General features: G+C 41.9%; 1 long non-coding RNA gene across 2 annotated transcripts in view; it reads right to left on the bottom strand.

The window, feature by feature from the left end:
* Positions 1-1,492: 1,492 nt before the first annotated feature.
* Positions 1,493-24,212, bottom strand: part of LOC137346958 (uncharacterized) — a 61,112-nt gene continuing 38,392 nt past the window's right edge. For both annotated transcript variants that reach the window (XR_010968835.1, XR_010968836.1), the window contains exon 3: positions 1,493-3,669. This is a non-coding gene — a long non-coding RNA (uncharacterized lncRNA). The remainder of the gene's footprint in view (positions 3,670-24,212) is intronic.

The raw sequence follows: 24,212 nt of genomic DNA on the forward strand, positions 1-24,212 counted from the left end.
GGAGTTGGTGGGCTTAAAATGAATATTAATAGACAGCTTATCCCCAGAGATGGAGACAGAGAAGTCGAGGAAGGGAAGGGAAGTGCCGCAGATAGACCATGTAAAGGTGAGAGAAGGGTAGAAATTGGAAGCAAAATTGATAAAGTTTTCCAGTTCGGGGTGGGAGTAGGAAACGGCACCGATGCAGTCATCAATGTACCAGAAAAAGAGTTGGGGGAGGGGGCCTGAGTAGGACTGGAACAAGGAATGTGCAACATATCCCACAAAAAGACAGGCATAACTAGGACCCATGCGGTACACATAGCAACACCTTTTACTTGAAGGAAGTGAGTGGAGTTGAAGGCGAAGTTGTTCAACGTGAGAACAAGTTCAGCCAGGCGGACGGTTGCACCTCTGTTCAAGGAAGAAGCGGAGAGCCCTCAAACCGTCCTGGTGGGGGATGGAGGTGTAGAGAGATTGGATGTCCATAGCGAAGAGGAGGAAGTTGGGGTCAGCAAACTGGAAATTGTCAAAATGACGTAGCGTGTCAGAAGAGTCACGGATGTAAGTGGGAAGTGACTGGACCAAGGGAGAAAAGATAGAGTCAAGATAGGAAGATATAAGTTCAGTGGGGCAGGAATGGGCTGAAACAATGGGTCTTCCAGGACAGTCCTGTTTGTGGATTTTAGGAAGGAGGTAGAAGCGGGCTGATCGGATTTGCGGGTCTATGAGGTTGGAAGTTGTAGAGGGAAGATCTCCAGAGGAGATGAGGTCAGTGACAGTCCTGTGGACAGTAGCTTGATGTTCGGTGGTGGGGTCATGGTCCAGGGGAAGTAGGAAGAAGTGTCTGAGAGTTGGCACTGAGCCTCTGCAAGGTAGAGGTCGGTACGCCAGACAACAACTGCACCACCCTTGTCTGCAGATTTGATGACAATGTCGGGGTTAGATCTGAGAAAACGGAGTGCAGCAAGTTCAGAGGGGGACATGTTAGAGTGAGTGAAGGGGGCAGAGAAATTGAGATGGCCGATGTCTCACCGACAGTTTTCAATAAAAAGATCAGGAGTGGGTAAGAGGCCAGAGGGAGGGGTCCAGGTGGAGGGAGAATGCTGGAGGCGGGTGAATGGGTCTGCTAGTCGGGGGGAGGACTCGTGGTCAAAGAAGTGAGCCTGGAGGCGAAGGCGATGGAAGACGAGCTCAACTTCATGCCGAGTGCGAAACTCATTGAGGTGGGGGCGTAAGGGTATAAAACGGCGTCCTTTGCTGAGTACAGAACATTCAGCATCAGAGAGGGGAAGGTCAGAGGGTGTAGTGAATACATGCAAGGTGTCAGATCAGAAGAGGTGAGGTCAGAGGGAAGTGAGGGGGAAGAAGGATCTGGAGGGGCATTAGTCCCCATCAGCTGCTGGAGTTTGCATTCCTTAACACCTGAAAGGAAGAATACTTCATGTTTGAGACAGTTGTTATACTCCAGAAAACCAGTTGGTGAAGGATAGAACTGCAGCCAATCTTAACACACTTTTATAAGCATTTATTTACAGAGTTATACATTACAAGCCTACACCTCCTAATCCAACAATCACGGTTTCAGTCTGTATCTATTTATAGGAACACAAGTGAATCCCCAGTTAATACCCGCCACCTGCATACAATTAAACACAATTAATATACAACAATTTGTCTGAGTTTGTCACAGAACCTAGGTACTATTGATTTATATGTAGCATTCCAATGCTTAGCATTTGTGACATTTTGATGAATAACGTGCTGTCAATGTATTATTTATATCATATTTAAAGCACAATTATTGTAGTTTATTCCAAGAATATTATGATTTGTGGAATATATTTAAATGTCACAGATTACTTTTAAAAGCCACAAAGGGAATTATTTATTTAAAGGGGTAAGTTCGGAGAAGAGCTATTTAAGCGTTGTTTATATTCTTGCTCACACGCAAAGATATTGTTTCATTAAACATTGTCACATGTGAGCATAGATGCACTTCTGTCCTTTTATCTGTATATGTGTTAATTATTAAGTGACAATAAATGACTTCTATGAGAAGATTTTGACTATTCCAGGCACTTCCAATAGTAATTGTCGGAGATGCGGTAGCATAGTTGTTATAATATGTTGGCCTGGACTAATGATCCAATAGACATGATTTCAAATCCCACCAGGAATGCTGTGGAATTTAAATTCAATTAATTAAATACATCTGGAATAAAAATCTAGTATCAGTAATGGTAGCCATGAAATTACTGGATTGTTGTAAAAACCCACCTGGTTCACTAGCGTGCTTTAGGGAAGGATATTTGCTGTGACTCCAGACCCACAGCAATGTGTTGACTCTTAACTGCGCTCTAAAATGGCCCAGCAAGCCACTCAGTTCTGTTCAAGAAGGTGGCTCACCACCACATTCTGAAGGGAAATTAGAGATGGACAGTAAATGCTGATGCTGCAAGTGACTTTCAATAAATGGCTTTAAAAAAATATCTTCAACACAGTGAGTAGACTCGAGGTATTTAACATTTAGTTGGTGTCCTATATAGTGGTCTAGAAATTCACATCTTGATTCTTTTAGGTGATATGTGTGGCTGGTTCTTAACCTATAAATGTGTCACCAGAATATCACATGAGAAATTGATAGTTCAGGTGAGGCCATGCAGTATTGTCTCCACTGTAATTATTCTTACTGTCATCAAGGTTTTGCCCCAGGATCCGCTCTGCAATTCCTGGTAGTTATTCTGAAATAATGACAGTACAGGGTGGAGATTACTACTGTTGGTTAGGTACATCCCAGTCACACCCACTCCCACACAGTGAAAATCATATTTGTCTTGTAGGCTTTCAGTTAAAGTGAAACCAGGTCCTAAATATCTCCTATTTATCACACAGAAAGATTCTTCAGTTTAGCATTTACTTTTTAGCAAGTTGCCAACAAACTGCTGGAATCAAAGCATCAAAGTTGGCTGCTTATATGCAAATACAACATGACCTTTTTAAATTAATCTTTGGGAGGACAGTTTGGAACAGACTGTCGGGATCCCTATCTGCTGTGTCCAGTAGTAGGACTTTTGTTTCCCCCAACATTTCACTTTATGAGTTCTTCTTGAAATCTGGGGGAGGGAGGATTTGAGATGAGCTGTTGAATCAGAAGGGTAGTACATCCTTTGTGGCTAAAATTTCTACTCACCCATTAAGAGGCAGCATTCACAATAAAGTGAATGAAATTCCACATTAACAGGAGTTGCTTTACCTTGAAAAGGAATCCAGGCTCTAATACTGGAATTCCATGGGAACAGTAAAGAGGTGAGCCATTCCCAACCTTCCTAATCATTAAATGTTGAAAGTCACAATCTTGAACAAAAAAGGAAAGACGGCAGGCCATGAAATTGGAAACTACTTGCCTTTGTGCAGGATCAACAATGTTTAAACAGTGTTCTGTATTATTAACCCTTACATTCCCATTCTAGAGTTATACTTATCTGAGAAAGTAGACTTGTTCAGTAGAACGCCTTACAATGCAATTTGGTAAATTCCATGATGCAACAGATGCAGCCATGATGACCTTTACATTCTGAGTTTTTGATTGGCTGAATGATCAGTCTTCAAATCCATTTTCAGCCTCTGAAAATCCATTTTTTAATGATTGCCTCCCCATCACCAACCTCCACAAATGACAGCAGGAGTCTGGAACAAGAAGATAAGTCAAAGATGTCAAAGTTATAAAAGACAACTTTCCTTAAAAAAGAAGCAAACAACATTCAAAAAAGCACAAAGAGGGAATGAGGTGGAGGGAGCAGCAGGGCAAGGAAAATTACTAATCTCTTCATTTTTTATATTTAAAATTACATCTGAAGTGTTTAGTTTATAGCAAATTGGCTGCTGTATTTACCGATGCAACCGAGTAATTCATTAATAGTGTCTCCCACTATTTTCCTCACATTATGGTGGCTGTAACATTAATATTTGCTTCAACTCTGTCAACAACATTAACATTTAAAAAACCAGAGACAGTGAGGGGGGTGTTAAAAATTATAGCAGCTCTTGCAAACTACAAATACTATTTATTGTAAAGAAAACATTGGACAGATCTAGCTCAGAAACCAGTTTGGTTGAATCTTGTGGTGCTGGTGGGGTTCCTGGTGCCAGGCCAAAAAGGAGGGGAGAGCTATGCCATGGCCATTTGGAAGCCCCCCACCCCCACCCCAGTGCCATTTTAAGGCGCCCGGGCAATTAACAGTTAAAGTCAGGGATCCTATCTCCAAGAGCTGCTGGCCAATCACAGGACCAGCAGCGCCACTGGAAGTGGTGGTCACTGCTGATACTGCAAAGGCATTGGACCTAGGCACAGCGCTGAAGACCCGGACCTCAGGCGAGTGAGGCAGGGTCACAGGGAACAGTCCAGCAGGCCCCAACGAAGGGGATAGGGTGGGCATTTAGTACAGGGCAAGGTGGTTTGATTACTGGTGGATGCCCTCCGTGGGCCACAGTTTGCCCACGGAGGAGGGCCCCCCCACCCCCCAAGCCAGCAGGGAGGTCACCTTGTTTTCCTGGACGGGGGGGAACAGGCCCTTAAGTGGCTGTTAATAGTCCTCTTAAGGCCCTCAAGTGGCCTCTGGATGGGAAGGCTGACGTTGGCCTAATCCGCCCCCAACAAATTGTGGAGTGACGGGAAGGCGACAGGTCATCTTGTCTCTTGTCACAATCCTATGGGCCCCCCTGTTACCTAGCTTGTCTCGGGGGTCCATAAAATTCAGCTCAAGATAGTACTTCATTTTCTGCAAGTACATTCACTGGGTTAATCACAAAGAACAACCAGCAGGTGGTAAAACCTAAATGTATCTACAAGCCAAACACATATTTTAAGAAACACAGCAACATTTTCTCATTTGCCAGAAGGTTTAATTATGCTGAATTCAAAGACTGTCATTAGGTTGGATACCCCAATTTGCCTCAATAGATCTTTGGCCTGCAGGACAATTCTCGCCGTCTATTTTGAACTTTTCACAGTAAAGAATTCTTGTTGAAAAAAAATATGTAAAGTAAAACTTGCTACTTGCAAAGTATTTTCTGAAATCCATCACAGTGATGCATACCAAGTATTGGGATTAATGATGCGAATAACAAAGTAAAACTGGTTAATCATGATTTATATTATATTGCCTGAATGCAAATTCATTTGCTTTAACTGGTCCATAAATCGTACAATTAGGGTCAAATCAATTGTAGCAAATGAAAATGGAAATCTGATTTGATTGAAAATGTGCTTGTTGTATAACAAAGTGCCACAAGCAGAGGGAATGTTTATTGCTAAAATAAGAGCTAAATACTGCAGATGCTGGAACTCTGAAATGAGAACAGAAAGTGCTGGAAATACTCTGCAGGTCTGGCAGCATCTGTGGAGAGAGAAATAGAGCTAACGTTTCAGATTTGCGACCCTTTATCAGAACCGAGTTTATTGCTGTTCCTTTGCCTCACTGGTATTTGTGCAACCCATGCCCAGTTGTGTCTGAGAATCATAACTCGTGGGTGGTGAGGTGCCAGGAAGCATTTGGAAATCCAATACATGGTCATGAGCAATAGAGAAGAAAGTACATTTGATTCATCCATCTGCTGATTTGTGATCTCAGTCAGATTGCCTTGGGGAGGACAGGTGGACACCGAGTCATGAACTGCCTTCGGGTGGGTGGGAAAGGATACATTATTCTCAGTATACTCATTTTAATCAGCATATGCTTGGTATGCAGGCAATCTAGTTTCTTTTCTCAATAGTGGGGATATGCTTTTTAATATTAATTAAAATAACTTACCAAATATATATCCTGTTTAATTTTGAAGATTTTTTAAGTTCAGCTAAAATATTTTTACGGGGTTTGTATGCACAAAGAACTTGCCTGCTGAACATTGAAGCAAATCACTAAGAGCATGCAAAAACCTGATTTAGCCCGAGGCCTTCTCTGCAATCTGGCCCTGTGCCAGTGTAAATAAAATGATTTTTAATATTCTTCAATGTAGAAAATGTAAATATTTAAAAGTGTTGAAATGGGAGTTATTCAGTACCACAATATTGTTTGGGATATGGAATATTCACGGGGAAGGAAGGAGGAAAGAAAGAAGATATACTTTATTCACTATTTGTACTGACATTGTAAATCCATTTGTGACTTCTCTACAGAGGTCTAGCAAACAGAAGGAATCTTCCTCCAGGTTTTGGCTGCTCCTTGTATGACCGACGAACACCAGAATTTATTTTTTGAGGATGTTACTGCTCATCAAGGTGAAAGAATTGGGTGCTGGGAAAAGGAACACTTTCCATTTCAAGAACTCAGTTTCAGCCTCAAGGATTCTGAGGAGGTCACATATGACATGAAGGTCCCTTTAGTCTGCCCCAGTGTGACTCAGGCCTAACCACAGAAGAGCATCAGCAAGGTGACATTTGTCTCACACTAGTCATCCTGTGGACTCTCTCTAGGTCAGAATTTCATTTCTGGCAGCCTTGGCTCTAGAAGTGTGAGGGATGGGCTTAGTGAGCTGATGCCAACCCAAGTGAATATTCTAGGATTTGCCCAATTCGATTAATGGAGCTAGGCTCCTGACATAGCATGGCCAGGCACAATGGGCCAAATGATATCCTTCTGTGCCTTATGTATGATTCTGTGATTGGGAGCTCACCACTGGAGGGAGGGGTCCGAGAGATTACATAGAAATTACAATATGGAAACAGGCTGACTGATTCTGCTGCAGGATTAAGAGTAGGGTGCCACACCTTACTAAGCATGTTTGACAGTTAACAATGACCTTCTCCTCACTGCACTGAAGTGCTGCAAGAGCTTAACATTAATGTCCATGAGGTACCACAGGACCCTTCACACCTGACCATCCCCAGCCTTCACTTGCAAATGAAGCCTTATATAAATGGGCTCCACCAAAATCCTGACATGATGAGTACCTGCTTGTGTCTTGTACCAGTTACCATCCCTGTTATAGTTTGCCTGCTGATATCTGGGTTCGATTGCCTTACATGGCGATTAGAGGACATTCATATTGACTGCATTCTCCTTAAAAAAGACAGTACATAACCTAAGGGAGAGATCAGTCACAGATGGTGGACCTCCTGCCTATCACTCCCTATGAGAAGGAAACACTGAAATGCCTTGGGAGGCAGACAATGGAAGGTTTTGGAGTCAGGAAACTAGAGGACAGGGACTAACTGGTTATCATGACATTCTGCTTTTCTTCCTTTTCGTGCTACTGCACCACACATAACCTGTCAGCAAATTAGGTCATAAAAGCCCCGGTGCCAATCCTTGTGCTGAAAGTCTCTTGTGTATTTTGCTCCTTTGCAATCCATTTTTTAAAATGATCTTCTTTTCCTCTACTAGATGTGCAACACCAAGAAGAAACAAGAGGAAAAAAAGTCTACCGGACTCTTCTGATGCAGGCCCTGCCAGCACTTTATCATTTGTGTCGTCAGCCTTTCCCTTTCATGCAGCATTAAAAAGTGAATCAGAGGGGAGAGCACAGAGTGATGCACAGACTGTAACTGGGGCTGGACAACTGAGGGTAGAAGGTGAGGACCGTGAAACCATAGAGGTTTTCAGCACTGAAGGAGGCAATTTAGCCTATTGTGTAAGTGCTGGTTTCTTACTGGATCAATCCAAAATCAAGACCACTGCTTTGTTCACTCGCCAGAGTCCTCTATCCTCCTCTGCTTCAAATATTACTTAGTTTCTCCTTTAAAAATACAATGGTGTCCGAATCAACCATTCCAATACAAAGCATTTCATGCTGCAACAACCCACTGTGTAAAGAAATATCTCGAAACCTCTCTTCTCACTCTTAGTAACAATATTAAATTGATGGCCCCTTATCACTTACTCCCCAAACAGGTATTCACCCGATCAAAACTCTTCATAATTTTAAAATCCTAATTTAATCTTCTCTTACTGCTTCAATGGAAACAATCTCAGTATCTCAGGTTTCTCCTCATAGCTATAGTTTCCCATCCTTGCGATCATCCTGGTAAATCTATGCTGTGTGGTCTCTGTCCCCACTTTAATGGGCATCTAAAACTGCGCACAGTAGCTATGACTGAACCATTGCTTTGTACAAATTTGTCATCACCTCCTCTAGTCTATGCCCCTTTTTAATGACTTTATCTACATGCACTCGTGCATTCAGTGCTTTATGTATTTGAATCCTCAGATATCTCTGTTCATCCACACCCTTCAGCTTCTTTCCATTTAATGTATACTCCAGTTCCTTGCTTTTCCTCCCAAAAAGTATTACCCCATACTTACCCACACTAAATTGCATCAATTGACCTTTACCAAGGAAGGTATTTTGTGCATTTTAAATATTTTTAACAATAATACTGATAATAAAAAATACATTTTTGTATCACCACTCACAGAAAAATCATTTCAAAGTCCTTTACACAATTAGAGTGGCTGTGGCTACATTAAATCCCTTCCCCCTCTCCCGCAAGATAAAGTTTATACTTATAAATTATTCGTGGTAAACCTGCTAGCAGTTAAATCTTGCCAGGAGGAGAGTGTCAGGTGTTGTGGGAAGAGGAACTCACTTGAAATGATATCACAATTAATTTACTTTCAGTTACCAATAGGCCACTCTTATTTCATTTCAACCACACAAAAACCACATCTTAAAACACATTAACCCAATTAATAATTAAAATTAATGTCTAATGAAATCCCATATGAAAACAAAACAGTTAATTAATTAGAACTCTTGTGATCATCCTACAGTATAAAGGTTTTCTTTATATAGATGCACTAAGAGCATTTTGGGCTGGATTTTCAAAGCAGGGTAGGGAATCTAACGCCCGGATGGATTCCAGGTCCTGACCCCGCACTTCCACTGCGTCGCTCAAGCGACGCTATTTTTAAATGGTAATGCCCTAATTGGGCAGGAGGCAAGCTCGATGCCAAATTAGTGGCGTTGAGTGCCTTCAGAAGGTAGGAGCTGCCTGCCTGGCGCCAGCAGCAAAGGCAAGCGGCAGCCATGATGGGCCTGCTGTTGCCATGCCGACGAGAGCAGGCCGCTCCTCAGAGGGCCAGCAGAATAGAGGGATGAGTGGAAATTGCCAAAACAGAGCATGTTCCAGTGCAGGATACCGGAGGGCCTGATAATTCTAATCATTAAAAAAAAAGAATTCTTCGCCCCCGCAGCGAACCCGACAGCTGTGCACTAACAAACCTCTACTAAAAATTGCAGCGCTGACCTCCTTGGCCCTTTGACAAGCTGTTAAAGGAGTTTAATGGGCCTTTAATTGGAGGTGAGTGGGTTCCTCATTTTCTCCCCCCACCCCCAGCACTTTGAATTTTGCAGACTGTCTTGGGGACATCCAGAATCCAGAGAAGACCTCCGGGACTGCGATTTTTAAATTGCGCCCACACTGGGTCCCAACCCCGACAGCATTTGAAAATCCGGTCTTTAAAATCCCACAAATAAAACAATGACAAAAATAGAAATCAAAATTAATAATTAACAAGAATACAAATGTAAAATGTTCCTTACAGTCCTATAAGTCTGGAGATCTCCCATTAATTTTGTCTTATCATGCACCCGCTCTGCATCAGAATATGGCTCAAAGGAACGTTTCTCACAATTGCTCTCTTGATTTTCATGCAGCTTCCTCTCTGATTACAAAACCTGTTTCTTCTCGTCATCTTCTTTAAAGAGAATGTGACAGCTTCGCCCAACAATCCAACAATTATACACTTGCCTCTCAGCTAGAAAGATACAGGTTCAAATCCCAAGTGTTGTGAGCACAAAGGCTGGGTTGACACATCAGTACGGTACAGAGGGAATGCTGCATTGGTGACTATGCTGTCTTTTGGATAAGACCTTAAACCAAGGCCTCACCTGCCTGTTTTGGTGGAGTTAAAAGATACCATGGCACTATTCAAAGAATTCCCTGTGTCCTGGCCTACATTAATCGTTCAACCAACACCACTGAAAAGGAGATTAATTTAGGATATCTTTCAGCTGTTTATGGGGCCTTGCTGTGTACAAATTGACTGTTGCGCTTGCTGATAAAACAACAATTATTTCAAGAGTAATTCACTGACTGTATTGTGTTTTGAGACATGCTGAGGATGTAAAAGGCGCATGTTAAAGTAAATTGTTTCTCTTTCTACTGCATCTTTTGAAAAAAAAACATGAAAAACAGGAATGGTTGACGATACCCAAAGTAGTAAAGGCATTTAAATCCACATTAATGTTTCAGAAATACCGTGTGGATAATATCGCACTTGAGATTTGGTCTTTATACACTTGACAATAAAAGTCGGAATGTGGAGCGGATTGGGAAAAGAGGAATAATCTGATTGTTTGTGTTGCTGCTCCCAAAGCTGAAGGCTACAATATCACAGAGGTAGGATACACTGCACATAGTAGTCAGATTTGACCTGACAAGAGCAAGCTATACTCTAAATGGATCAACCTAAAAATTCAGTCAAAGTGTGACCTTGACTGGGAGAACATGGGGTCGTTTTTGGATCCTCTCAGTCAAGGACAATTGCTTTCTCTTGGAAAATCGGAGGCAGTGCATTCTGGGCTACACATATATCTCCTCATGGCCAATTACACTGCCGCACTGGAACTACCATGATACTTCATTTTTCCTCATACCCAAAATATAATGGCGTAGAAATTCAATGATGCTGCACCTACTTTACAGGCATATAAAGGGTGCCAAAGAGTCCAATGTGGTGGGTGGTATGTGCACGCACATTCCATACTGGTGATGCATCATGCACCACATTTGTATAAACATCAAAAGAGACATCCAGGGCCCGCACCTGAAAAAGGCATTATTCCCTTTGCATATGCAAATAAGGTGCCTGAAACCTATTTGAGGCCCCTTTGTAAAATTGGGCTGCCGGACCAGCTGTATTCAGGAAATTCAGGTCTACATGTGGCCTAATCGCCACCAAAAGGTTATGTTTAAAAAAGACTTACCTGAATGTTGAGCCGGGAAGTGCAGGACTACACCTTCCAAATCCACATTAAAACCAAGGACCTCTGCTGGCTACTGTTCAACCCTGATTACTGCCTCCCTCCTCTTTACCACCTTTAACATTGCAAAATGTCCCAAGGTGCTTCACAGGAGTGTTATCAAACAAAATTTGGCATTGGACCACATAAGAAGTGTTGTATGTTTGGTTAGTCTAGCTAGTCTAGGAGAGATTATTGAATCTTCGGTAAGTTTTAAGAATAACTATTATATATTGAGAAACTGTGTACAATTTCATTTAAGCATGTCTAACTCTTCTGAAGCCATGCTGCATCATCTCCTTCAAGTCTCTCTTTCATGTGGTCTCTTACATCAACATAATGGGAGGTGTTACTCATACCGTCCCGGACATTAACCCTTTCAAACCCTTATACTACATATCCTGCAAGTCTTTGTCCATTTCTTTCTATATACATTTTTTTTTTACTTTTACATACTACCCCTTCTCCCCCCAAGTCTCTGACATCACAGATTCAATCTATCAGGAGGCTTTGCAACTCTCCCGGATCGTGTTGTTGTCAGACTTGGAAGATCAGTAGTCTTTCTCTGAACTCTTGTTTCTTGATTTGGACGGCTTTCTGAATTTCAGATTCTGAAGTGATTTATGACTTTAACCCCTTATAGGGACTAAACCAAATCAGGAGTACATCCCTATAAATCTCCTTTAATCAAGTTCAAACCAAAAAAATTCTCAGACACTTATTTGGGTTCAAAGAATTGTACTAGCTTTCCCTCAAAGAAAGAAAACTAACAGAGAATATTACCATCTTTTGGATAGCCTATTTTTAATATTTATGGCTAAGTCATAAATATCCCAGATATTATAAGGGCCTGGGAAACTCTCTTCAATACGCATCTCTCCACTTAAAGAGACACAGAGAGGGGGGTTCCTGTAGTTGTATACAGAATGCTACATGAGACAATTTACTAACTTTTATAGATTTATTAAATAATTTAACATGCAATAAACTTCTTAAGTGGATAAGTATATCACAATATCAAATATTACTGAGAGATGTAACACACATTCTAATTTCTAACATATAATCCAAAAGTTTAACCTTATTAATGTTACAGCAAAATTATCTTAGAATATCCAGAATATTCATCAAAATTTAAAGTATACTTTTACCTTAAATCCTCCAAACAAGCCCTGGGATGAGAAGTGTTGTTTGAGGATACAACACCCCTAAACTTTGCTTTCAAAACCTCTCATCTTTATACTATTTCTAAAGTGTCATCTGACTTCCAGCATTTATGTGACCTTCCTGTGTTCCTTTTAAAATCCATATTTGACAGTATCATGAACTAACTCTCCACCTAATGTTTTACTGGATACCCCCTGTTTTTCTGTAAGCCTTTATCTGGTCAAAATGTTTGTAATTGTGTTTACGTGACCTCGTATTCCTGTAAGTCCATTTTCTATAATTGCCATTTTCATGGTACCTTAAAGCAACCTCTGGGGCCGATTTGTCTGCATCAACAACCCCATAAACTAATTAAGTTTATTGCTACCTCTTACTGAGGTCACACAGGATATTTCAATGTGTGTGTTTATCTATCAATTCCCTGGCAACAGAAACATAAATGGATTTCCCAACTTGTTCATAACAGGGACCTTGAAATTTTCTAACTTCTTAAAGGGGAATTTCAGTGAGTTTTGAAAATTGATCATCCATTCAATCCCTAACTCCAAAAGGCATAATACACTAACTATTTCCAAATTTTTAAATAAGCCCATTATACCTATATTCCAGCACAGTTCAACATCTGGTTCATCCAAATGTATGACTGATTGACGTCTTTGATTAATAGAAATACAATTTCTTCTGTTTCTTCTTATAGTACCTTCTGAAGTATGTACTAAATATAATCTCTGTTGATTCTCATCGCTCTGGATGATTACCCCTTCTCTGCCTTAGTTTCATACCCATACCTTTTCTCTTTCCATCAACTTGGGTAGGTTCCTGGTTGGATATCTCCTGTTATTTTGATAAGACTTTGCTCTGTTTTGAACTCTCTGATAATCCTGGACATCTAGCCCTGGAAGTAATTTTTTTGGGGGGATGGGAAGTTGTGTTTTGAGCTTCATTCCCATCAACAGTTCTGATGGTGCTAATCCACATAGTAATGGAGTAGATCTGTAGTTGAGGAGTGCTGTTTGGAAATCTTCATTTTTGTTTAACAGTGCTTTAATAGTTCTGACTCCTCTTTCAGCTTCTCAATTAGATTGAGGATATCTAGGGGAACTTATAAGATGTACTAATCCACAGTTTTCCACAAAATGCGTGAAGTAGTCATTTGCAAATTGTGGACCATCATCGGAAACAACCTGGTCAGGTTTGCCATGTGTTGCAAAGATCTCAGTTAAAGCTCGAATGACTGTCTCAATAGTCGTTGTGTACAAACGTTTAACTACAATCCACTTGGAAAAATAATCAATGACAATCAGATAGGATTTCCCATTAAACATGAATAGATCATTCCCCAGACATTCCCGCAGTCTGCTTGGAAATTGGGTCTGTTCTCCTCTGGTCTGCTCTGTGCACTGCGCAACCTGGCAATCAGAAACCGTTTCTTCTATATCTCTCGATATTCCTGGCCACCGTTTCGTGATATTCATGTGACCCTGGTGTGTTTTCTCCAAGATGTCTGCCTGGAATGAGACCGGAATCAACAGCCTCTCATTATATACCAGCAAATCATCCACAATATTAAAGTGCTTTCGATATTCAAAGAAGATTTTCATCACCTTACCACTGGGATGCTGCTGTGGCCAACCCTGCATGCAATATTGGTACATATGGATGCATTCCTCATCTTTCATCTGAGCATGACAAATATCTTGGAGCTTTTTTGAGCTTGCCAGCCATTGTGATGCCATTGTGAACTGAGAATATGACGCAATCTCATCAATGAAGTTTACATCCTGTTGTGCAGGATGATCAACAGTAGCTGTGGACAATGCATTTGCTGACATTTGCAGCTTGCCCTGTACATATACCGTTTGATATGTGAATCTCATTAGCCTCAACCAGAATCTCTGGATTCTCGGAGACATTCTAGCGAGTTCCTTTTCCTCAAGTAAGGAAACAAGGGGTTTGTGGTCCGTCACTATGATGACCTTTAAGCCGATGATATAATCTGAAAACTTTTCACAAGCACACGTGAGCAAGAACTTCTTTCTCTATAATGGCATACTTCATCTCCATCTCAGACAATGTTTGAGGTGCATAATAAACCCGTCTGTTACATACATCTGACTGTTCTTGATAAAGAACTGCCTCATACCTTGTAGATGAGGAGTCTGATGCAATTGTGGTGAGTAGTGAGGTGTTATAATGCTCTAAGATATCTGGAGAAATCAGCATTCTCTTGATCCTTTGAAATGCCTATTCCTGATGTGCATTCCAATACCATGTTTGAGCTTTCCTTAATAGTTGTCTTAAGTGCTCAGTAACTTGTGTTAGATTGGGCAGACATTTTGCCAGCTGATTAACCATTCCAAGGAATCTTTGAAGATCTTGGACAGAAGTAGGAATTGGGAATTCACTAATGGCTCTTGTCCTTTGTTGGTCTGCCATTATGCCCTTGCTACTAACAATGTGCCCTAGGAAACGAATAGACGTTTACAAGAATTCACACTTTTCATTAAGTGTCAGGCCTTCTTCATGCAGACAATTCAAAACCACTCTAACCCTCAGGTCGTGTTCTTCGACGGATTCGCCATGGACTAAGATTTCGTCGAGATGGCATATTACTCCTTTAAGGCCCTGTAGAATGTTTGACATAGTCCTTTGGAATATTTCTGGTGTGACGTTATACTGAATGGTAAACCATTAAAACAAAATCTTCCGAATGGAGTGATGAAGGTTGTCAATAACCAAGACTTCTTATCCAACGGGACTTGCCAAAAGCCACTTTTCGCCTTGCGCTTTGTGAACATGGTACTTTTGAATAACTTTGCCAAGCTTTCATCTACTGGGGACATCTGATGAATTTCCCTTGTTGTATTAAGTCTACACAAATGCGAAGAATACCGTTAGGTTTAGGAACTGGAGCCATTCCAAATCACCACTCTATTGGCTTAATGAGAAGAGAAATGACATCCTGGTCATCTCTTCTAGCTGAAGTTAGACTTGCTTTATTAGTGGGTGTGGTACCTTCCTAGGTGTGAAAAGACATACAGGTTTAGTATCTTTTCTCAAAGTAATACTATATTCGGTCTTAAGTCAGCATAGACCAATAAATAATTTTGGCAAGTCTTTTTGGAAGTGACTCCTGGATTCTTGCTGTCTAATTTCTTCCACTTTCCTGATAAGACTACAGTCTATACCTGCTTAAAAGAGAAAATTCTTGATTCTGTAGGACATACAGTGTTTCCAATATCTGCTTTTCTTTGTACTGGTGTGTTGCCTGTAGCTTTCCCTTGACTTTCAGTCTTTCTCTCCTGGACCATGTAAATGACTTTCTGTTGGTTACAGGCAATGCATTGAAAACCACGGTTCATTGTCCGATAAAACTGTTACACTTGCACCAGTGTCTAGTTTAAAGTTGGTGATATGTCCATTTACATATGTATCTGCAGTCCAGAATGCATGATTTGGGTCATTGATCTCACCAAGGAAGTTTTCTGATTTATCTTCTGATGGAGATTATTCAACTTCATTAATATAGCTCTATGTGTGAAGACTTTTCCTTGAGAACCTGTGAAAGTATAAGTTTTACTTTGGCACGTCTTCCCAAAATGCCCAACTTCCTTGCAGTGGAAGCATTATGCTTTATTTGCAGGACATTGTTTGCGCCTGTGGGTCTTTTTGGTGCCACAGCACTAGCAGGTTTTCATGGCCTCTTGCACTTTCCCTCCCAAGTGTACCTTCTTTTCTGGTGCTTCTTTTACAGTCCTGTGTTTAAGTAACTGTATTGTCACTGGAGGTTTCCTGAACCATGGTTTTTTTTCACCTCTCAGGATTGCTCTGTTCTGCTTTCGGACCTCTGCTTGACTCACCAGCTGTATTGTTTTTTCTAGGGTGAGGTCTCCCTTAGACTGCAATAAATCTGAAAGGAATTCATCAGCAATACCTACTACAATATGGTCTTGTATTAATTCGGATTTTAGGTCTCCATATTCACATCCTTCAACTAGCCTGTAAGGGTCATTGATAAAAGCTTCTACCAGTTCACCTGGTTTCTGGACTGTTCTGTTGAATTTAGCCCTTTCTAGAATCTTGTTGCCTCTCAGGTTGAAATAATTATCAAAGGCTTTTCAGACTTCATCAAATTTATCTGATGCCTCATTAATTTTTTGTCTTGCAGTAACATCGTATGCTATTGCTCTTCTGGAATAAAGTAATGTGTTGACTTGTTCTGCTTCAGACTGGCTGTCTAATTTTGAAGAAATTCTGTACCCCAGAAGTCTTTTTCTGAAAGTGACCAGTTTTGAGTTTGATTTGGTCCTTCCATGTGTCCAAACCTCTCTGGTAGCGTAAAGTTAAGATCCAAAACTTTTCTAAGCTTTCTTGGTAGTTTATTTTCTGTGTTTAAATCTTTCTTCCAATACTGGAGGTATTCCCATGCTTCTTAGCCTCGCACTGACTTCCGCTGCAGTCACCGTCTTTCCCTGGGAAATCTCTCCACTAGACTAAGTAATAATTTTTTTGAACTCAGCTCTGCAACATTATTTTTATATTTTCTTCACACCATTTCCCTGGAGTATCAAGGATTTGTAGTCACTCTTTTTTTTTCCTTTGCTGCCTCATGGTCACCACATGTAATGACGCCAACCTTGGATCCACTCTTGCTAGGGATTTGGTTTTTCCAATGCTGCCTGCCTCGTGCACCATTAAAACAATTTTCTATCTTTTTAAGGGTTGTTCTCCAGTTCCCCGACTGTCACTTGGTTCTCTGACTCGAAGCCTGCGATCACTGGATCTGGATTTTTTCTCACACACCACCACGCTTCTGTGCTGCAACTTGAATGCCTCCGCAAGCTGACTCCCCGACTCACCAAGCCTTTTATCTATACTATCTATATTAATGACTTGGAGGAGGGGGCAGAGTGTAATATATCTAAATTTGCTGACGATACAAAAATAGGTGGAAGGGCATGTTGTGATGGGTCATAAGGAATCTGCAAGGGGATATAGATAAGTTGAGTGAGTGGGCAAAAACTTGGCAGATAGAGTTTAATGTAGGAAAGTGTGAGGTAATGTACTTTGGTAGGAAGAATCAAAAGGCAGACTATTATTTAAATGGAGAGAGACTCCAAAAAAGTGCAGCACAGAGGGATCTGGGTGTTCTTGTGCATGAAACACAAAAAGTTAGCATGCAGGTGCAGCAAGTAATTAAGAAGGCAAATGGAATTTTGACCTTTATTGCTCGGGGGTTGGAATTTAAAAGTGGGGAAGTCTTGTTACAACTGTACAGGGTGTTGGTGAGGCTGCACCTGGAGTACTGTGTACAGTTTTGGTCCCTGTATTTAAGAAACGATATACTGGCATTGGAGGCAGTTCAAAAGAGATTCACTAGGCTGATTCCTGGGATGAAGGGGTTGACTTATCAAGAACGGCTAAACAGGTTAGACCTTTATTCATTAGAGTTTAGAAGAATGAGGGGTGACCTTATTGAAACGTACAAGATTCTGAGGGGGCTTGACATGGTAGATGTTGAGAAGATGTTTTCACTAGTGGGGGAATCTCAAACTAGGGAACATAGTTACAGAATAAGGGGACACTCATTTAAAACTGAGATGCAAAGGAATTACTTCTCTCAGCGGATGGCGAATGTCTGGAATTCTCTACCCCAGAGATTTGTGGAGGCTAGATCACTGAAAGTATTTAAAGAGGAGGTAGATAGATTTTGAAATATCGGGGAGTTGAGGGCTCTGAGGAGCTGGCACGAAAGAGGAGTTGAGGTCTGGGGCAGATCAGCCATGATCTTATTGAATGGTGGGCCAGGCTTGAGGGGCCGAATGGCCTATTCCTGCTCCTATTTCTTATGTTCTTATGTTCTTCACTTCATCCATGGAGCATCTCTGGAGCTCCTCATGGCCTCTTCTCGAGTTCTGCAATTTTTCCAGGTCTGTCTTTGCAGCTTTCTTTTTTTTAAAGTTTTCTGGATGTTGTATGGCAAGAACCACCACTGTTCACCATATTGTATGTTTGGTTAGTCCAGCTAGAAGAGATTACTGAGTCTTCAGTAAGTTTTAAGAATAACTAAATTATATTTTAAGAAGCTATGTACAAGTTCATTTAAGCATGTCTAATTCCTCTGATGCCATTCTGCATCTTTTCCTTCAACTCTCTCTTTTATGTAATCTCGTACATCATCACAGTGGGAGGAGTTAATTTACACTGTTCCAGACATGAATATTTTCAAACCCTTATCCCACAAGGAAATAGTAGCACAGCTGACCAAAAGCTTGGTCAAAGAGGTAGGTTTTAGGGAGTGCTTTAAAAGAGGAGAGAGGGGTGAAGAGGTTTAGGGAGGGAATTCCAGAGCTTAGGGCCTAGACATCTGAAGGCATGGGTGCCAATGGTGGAGTAATTTAAATCGGGGTTGCTCAAGAGGCCAGAATTGGAGGAGCGCAGGAATCTTGGAAAAGGTAGGGGTGGATGAGATTACAGAGTTAGGGAGAGGCGAGGCCATAGAGGGCTTGAGAATTTTAAAATCAAGTTGTTGCTGTACTGGGAACCAGTGTAGGTCAGTAAGCACAGGGATGATGGGTGATTGGAATTTGGTGTGAGTTAGGGTACAAGCAGCATAGATTTGGATGACGTCAAGTTTATGTAGGGTGTGCTACTATTTCCTTGTGGGATAAGGGTTTGAAAATATTCATGTCTGGAACAGTGTAAGTTAACCCCTCCCACTGTGATGATGTACGAGATTACATAAAAGAGAGAGTTGAAGGAAATGATGCAGAATAGCATCAGAGGAATTAGACATGCTAAAATGAACTTGTACATAGTTTCTTAATATATAATTTAGTTATTTTTAAAACTTACTGAAGACTCAGTAATCTCTTCTAGCTGGACAAACCAAACATACAATATGGTGAACAGTGGCGGTTCTTGCCATACAACATCCAGAAATCTTTGAAAAAAAGAAAGCTGCAAAGACAGACCTGGAAAAATTGCAGAACTCGAGAAGAGGCCATGAGGAGCTCCAGAGATGCTCCATGAACGAAGTGAAGAACACAGTGGCGCAATGGTTAGCACCGCAGCCTCACAGCTCCAGTGACCCGGGTTCGATTCTCGGTACGGCCTGTGTGGAGTTTGCAAGTTCTTCCTGTGACCGCGTGGGTTTCCGGTTTCCTCCCACAGCCAAAGACTTGCAGGTTGATAGGTAAATTGGCCATTATAAATTGCCCCTAGTATAGGTAGGTTACTATAGGTAGGTGGTAGGGAAGGTGGGGATGTGAGAGGGTAATGGGATTAATGTAGGATTAGTATAAATGGGTGGTTGATGGTCGGCACAGACTTGTTGGGCCGAAGGGCCTGTTTTAGTGCTGTATCTCTAAAAAAAAACATAAGAACTAGGAGCAGGAGTAGGTAATTCAGCCCCTCAAGCCTGCTCCACCATTTAATACGATCATGGCTGATCTCATCTCGGTCTCAACTCCACTATCCTGCCCGTTCTCCATAACCCTTCAACCCTTTACTAATTAAAAATCTGTCTATCTCCTCCTTAAATTTACTCAATGTCCACCGCACTCTGGGGTAGTGAATTCCACAGACTCAGGACCCTTTGAGAGAAGTAATTTCTGCTCATCTCTGTTTTAAATCTGCTACCCCTTATCCTAAAACTATGACCTCTCGTTCTAGATTGCCCCACCAGAGGAAACATCCTCTCTACGTCTACTTTGTCAATCTCCTTAACCATCTTATATACCTCGATTAGATCTCCTCTCATTCTTCTAAACTCCAGAGAGTAAAGGCCTAAACTGCTCAACCTCTTCATAAGACAAACCCCTCATCTCTGGAATCAATCTAGTGACCCTCCTCTGAACTGTGTCCAATGCAACTACATCCCTCGTCAAGTAAGGGGACCAAAACTGTAAGCAATACTCCAGGTGCGGTCTCACTAATGCCTTGTACAGTTGCAGCAACACTTCCCTACTTTTATACTCTATTCCTTTAGCAATAAATGCCAAAATTCCATTTGCTTTCCTTATTACCTGCTGTACCTGCATACTAGTTTTCTGCGGTTCATGCACAAGGACACCCAGATCCCTCTGCACCGAAGCACTCTGAAGTTTTTCTCCATTTAGATAATAATTTGCCTTTCTATTCTTCCGACCAATATGGATAACCTCACACTTATCCACATTAAACTCCATCTGCCAAATTTTGGTCCATTCATCGAACCTATCCATTTCCATTTGTAAATTTCTTATTTCTTTATTGCAACTTACTATCCCACCTATTTCAGTGTCATCTGCAAATTTGGCTATAGTACCTTCTATCCCTGTATCCAAGTCATTAATATAGATTATAAATAGTTGGGGCCCGTAGACCAAACCCTGTGCAACCCACTAGTTACATCTTGCCAACCAGAAAAGGACACATTTATCCCGACTCTCTGTTTTCTGTTGGTTAGCCAATCCTCTATCCAAACTAATAAATTGTCCCTAACCCCACGTGATCTTACCTTATCAAATGCCTTCTGGAAGTCCAGACATACTATGTCTACAGGATCCCCATTATCCACTTTGCTTGTTACATCTTCGAAGAACTCTAGCAAATTAGCCAAACACGATTTACCCTTCATAAAACCATGTTGTCTCTGATGGATTGCATTTTGACTTTCTAAGTGTCCTGTTATTACTTCCTTAATAATGGATCCTAACAATTTCCCAATGACAGATGTTAAACTAACTGATCTATAGTTTCCTACTTTCTGCCTCGCTTCATTTTTGAATAAGGGCATTATATTAGCTTTTTTCCAATCCACCGGAACCTTTCCCGCATCCAGGGAATTTTGGAATATTCTAGCCAATGGTTCCACTATCTCTGCTGTCACTTCCTTTAAGACCCTAGGATGTAGGCCATCAGGCCCTGGGGACTTGCCTGCCTTTAATCCCAATAGTTTGCTCAGTACTTTTTCCCTAGTGATGATGATTGTTCTAAGTTCCTCCCTTCCTATAACCTCTGCATTACTTGTTACTATTGGGATGGTACTAGTGTCCTCCACTGTGAAAACTGAGGCAAAATACTGATTTAGTGTCTCCGCCATTTCTGTGTCCCCCACCATTAACTCCCCAGTCTCATCCTCCAAGGGACCAACATTCACTTTAGCTACTCTCTTCCCTTTTATATACTTATAGAAGCTTTTGCTATCTGTTTTTATATTTTGTGCTAGTTTTCTTTCATAATTTACCTTTGCTCTTTTTATTACCTTTTTAGTACCCCTTTGTTAATCTTTAAAAGTTTCCCAATCTTCCAGCCTGCCACTGGCCTTTGCAATATGGTATGCCTTAGTTTTTGTCTTTATGTTACCCTTAACTTCCTTGCTTAGCCATGGATGTTTTGTCCCCCTCTTACAATCTTTCTTCCGCTCTGGAATATATCTTAGTTGGGAGGATTTGAATATCTCATTAAACATCTGCCATTGCAAGATGGAAGGGTGAACCTCATCAAATATTAGGGACACAGAGGCACTGGCACTCCCACTCTGGACCAACAGCCACTGCCACCACAAGGACCTAAAGCAGAAAATCAGAACTCGACATGCAATAAAAAACCTGAAAATGTAACATGGTTTTGAGGTGATAATCTGATCCTGCGGCTGATATTTCATCTGTTGGTAATTTCACCGATAAAGGCTGTGTGTGTACACAGCATGATATCACTTGCACCACATTTTTCGCTAAACTGTTCAACAAAAGGAATTTCATTACCTGGGGGTTTAGGTGGTAGTTACAATCTATCAGATTTACTGCCAGTCAATCATGGAAAATTACTTCTCTCTATTTTAAAGAACATTCCATGATTCCATGCTGAACTTGTGCTCGAAGGGTGTGCAGGTGATAGATGAGGGTGAACAACATAGGGATCACTGGTTACGCTGTTGAAAAATGGGAAGGGTGCAGCTCATAATTGCAAATGTGGTTCAATGTATGTCACAGGATCCCAATTTGAATATTACAAGTGATCTCCCGCATGAAACGGGAAAGTATTCCAGCAACCTATCGCAGGACCCTATCCAACATGACGACAGCCAATGCGCTAACCCAAATTTTTCTTTTTATTCAGTCGTGGGATGTGGGTGTCGCTGACTAGGCCAGCATTTATTGCCCATCCCTAGTTGCCCTTGAGAAGGTGGTGGTGAGCTGCCTTCTTGAACCGTTGCAGTCCTTGGGGTGTAGATACACCAACAGGTGCTGGTAGGAAGGGAGTTCCAGGATTGTGACCGAGCGACAGTGAAGGAACGGCGATATAGTTCCAAGTCAGGATGGTGGCCCAATAGAACTTGCAGGTGGTGGTGTTCCCATTCATCTGCTGCCCCTGTCCTTCTAGGTGGTAGAGATTGTGGGTTTTGAAGCTGCTTTTTAGGGAGCCTTGATGAGTTGCTGCAGTGCATCTTGTATATAGTATACGCTGCTGCCCCTATGCATCAGTGGTGGAGGGAGTGAATGTTGAAGATGTGGAGGGGCACCAATCAAGTGGGCTGCTTTGTCCTGGACGGTGTTGAGCTTCTTGAGTGTTGTTGGAGCTGCACCCATCCAGGCAAGTGGAGAGTATTCCATCACACTCCTGACTCGTGCCTTGTAGATGGTGGACAGGTATCGGGGAGACAGGAGGTGAGTTACTTGCTGCAGGAATCCTAGCCTCTGACATGCTCTTGTAGCCACAGCATTTGTGTGGCTGGTCCAGTTCAGTTTCTGGTCAATGGTGACCCCCCCACCCCCCATCCTCCTGCCCCAGGATGTTGATAGTGGGCGATTCAGCGATGGCAATGCCATTGAACTTCAAGGTGAGATGGTTAGATTCTCTCTTGTTTGAGCTAGTCATTGCCTGCCACTTATCAGCCCAAGCCAGGATGTTGTTCAGGCCTTGCTGCATATGGACATGGGTTGCTTCAGTATCTAAGGAGTCGTGAATGGTGCTGAACATTGCGCAGTCATCAGCGAACATCCCCACTTCTCATGTTATGATGGAGGAAAGATCATTGATGAAGCAGCTAAAGATGGTTGGGTCCAGGATACTACCCTGAGGAACTCCTGCAGTGATGTCCTGGGACTGAGATGATTGACCTCCAACAAGAACAACCATCTTCCTTTGTGCTAGGTATGACTCCAACCAGCGGAGTATTTTCTCCCTGATTCCCGTGATTACTCAGTCAAATGGTGCCTCGATGTCAAGGGCAGTCACTCTCACCTCATCTCTGGAGTTCAGCTCTTTTGTCCATGTTTCGACCAAGGCTGTAATGAGGTCAGGAGCTGAGTGGTCCTGGCGGAACCCATACTGAGCGTCAGTAAGTAGGTTATTGCTGAGCAAGTGCCGCTTGATAGCACGATCGATGACCCCTTCCATCACTTCAGTGATGATCGGCAGTAGACTGATAGGGCGGTAATTGGCTGGGTTGGATTTGTCCTGTTAATTGTGCACAGGACATACTTGGGCAATTTTTCACATTGCCGGGTAGAAGCCAGTGTTGTAGCTGTACTGGAACAGCTAAGTTATGGGTGCAGCAATTTCTGGAGCACAGGTCTTCAGTACTATTGCCAGAATGTTGTCAGGGCCCATAGCCTTTGCAGTATCCTGTGCCTTCTGCTGTTTCTTGATATGGTGTGGAATGAATTGGATTGGCTGAGGACTGGCATCTGTGATGCTGGGACCTCAGGTGGAGGCCAAGATGGATCATCCACTCGGCACATCTGGCTGAAGATGGATGCAAATGCTTCAGCCTTGTCATTTGCACTGATGATATGCTGGGCTCCCCCATCATTGAGGATGGGAATATTTGTGGAGCCTCCTCCTCCTATCAGTTGTTTAATTGTCCACCACCATTCATGACTGGATGTGATAGGACTGCAGAGCTTAGATCTGATCCGTTGGTTGTGGGATCACTTAGCCCTGTCTGTTGCATGCTGCTTCGGCTGTTTGGGATGCAAGTAGTCCTGTGTTGTAGCTTCACCAGGCTGACACCTAATTTTGAGGTATGCCTGGTGCTCCTCCTGGCATGCCCT

This window comes from Heterodontus francisci, chromosome 31 (genome assembly GCF_036365525.1).
Source record: "Heterodontus francisci isolate sHetFra1 chromosome 31, sHetFra1.hap1, whole genome shotgun sequence".
Taxonomy (NCBI): domain Eukaryota; kingdom Metazoa; phylum Chordata; class Chondrichthyes; order Heterodontiformes; family Heterodontidae; genus Heterodontus; species Heterodontus francisci.